Raw genomic sequence first — 1,664 nt, forward strand, 5'->3', positions numbered from 1 at the left:
TATATGTATATGTATAGCTGATTCACTTTGTTATAAAGCAGAAACTAACACACCATTGTAAAGCAGTTATACTCCAATAAAGATGTTAAAAAAAATTCTCTGTGTCTTAGGCTGGATATGTATTGCTGTTAGTAATATAATTTCAAGACTATGTTTTTCTGTATAATTAATTAATTTATTGGAATTAGAATGTTTTATGGACTGGCCTATCTTTGAAAAATATGAATATGGAAAGACAAGCATAGATTTTTTTAATAGAGAGCAACAACAATAACATTAAGGAAATACGGGTATTATGATTTCTAAATTAGGTGTCTAATTTCTCTTTTTGGTTCACAGACTTTCCATAAATATATTGAACTTTCTTATCTTTTTGCTTTTGGTACTTATAGAGGTCTCTGGTTGAGAAGAAGATTGATAAGTAGGCAAGAAATTGGCCTAAATTTAGAAGTTGTATCTGTATTAAAAAAAAAAAATCCAATCAGTAGGTTGAGGAACTTGGACTTCCATATAAAAATTTCATATTTGGTACCTTCCTCAAGATGCTTGCAGCATACATAGAAAGATCACACAAGAGATGATATGTGGTCCATGCATATTAGAAGCACAAAGAACAAATTTTGCTTATTTTTTCTTCTTAGCCTGGAATATCCTTCTTTCTTTCTTTGTCTTGCAAACTCTTATTCACCTTTTACCTGTTCAGTCCAGGTATCCCTTCTTGCCATTTAACTTTCATTTTTAATTGTAAGTTATATGTAATTATAAGAGCATGTATGTGCATAACTTACTGTTACTGAGTAAAATACACAGTCAGAATAGTACAGAAATTGTAAGTGAGCAGCTTGATAAAATTTTTATAAAGTGAATACACTGATATAAGCACCACCCTGATCAAGATAAAAATATTACCACACCTCGGCATCTCTCCTCATTCCTCTCCCATTTGCTGTGTCCTTCTTCCTTTCCAGAGGTGACTCCTATCCTAGCTTCTAACACCTTACATTAGTTTCACCTGTTTTAAAACTTTACATATATGAAATTATATACTATGTAACTGGATTCTTTCATTAACAAGATTTTCATGTTTTTACCATGTTACTGCATATGGCAGTAGTTTACTCATTTTCAGTGTCATATAATTGTTTCATTGTATAACTATGTTACAAGTTATTTGTCCATATCATTGTTGATGGAAATTTGGCTTACTTCCAATTTTGAAGTATTATAAATAGTACAGCTATGAAAATTCTAATATACATCCTTAGTTTCAAATAGGTGTGCATTTCTGTTCAGTACATAATATACTAGGAATGGAATTGCTGGGTCACAGGGCTTGCATATGTTCAACTTTAGTAGGTAATATCAAGCAGCTTTTCAAAATGGTTGTGTGAGTTTGTATTTCCACCATTATTTCATGAGAGTTCTAGATGCTCTACATCCTCTCTAAACACATGGCATTTTATGTCTTTCATTTTAAATTTTCTGATAGTTGTGTAGTAAATAGTATTTCTCACTCTCTTCCTCTCCCACTCTACTAGTTTAATCTAGTAACTATATGGGGAAAAAAAAGTAAAATAAATAAATATATATATATATATATATATATATATATATACTACCAAATGTAAAATTGATAGCTAGTAGGAAGCAGCCACATAGCACAG

General features: G+C 30.7%; 1 protein-coding gene across 2 annotated transcripts in view; it reads left to right on the forward strand.

Moving 5' to 3' along the window:
* ASCC3 (activating signal cointegrator 1 complex subunit 3) overlaps positions 1 to 1,664 on the forward strand; it is a 356,417-nt gene that overhangs the window by 141,900 nt on the left and 212,853 nt on the right. The gene's annotated exons all lie outside the window — the stretch shown is intronic.

This window comes from Physeter macrocephalus, chromosome 10 (assembly GCF_002837175.3).
Source record: "Physeter macrocephalus isolate SW-GA chromosome 10, ASM283717v5, whole genome shotgun sequence".
In the NCBI taxonomy this organism is placed as follows: Eukaryota; Metazoa; Chordata; class Mammalia; order Artiodactyla; family Physeteridae; genus Physeter; species Physeter macrocephalus.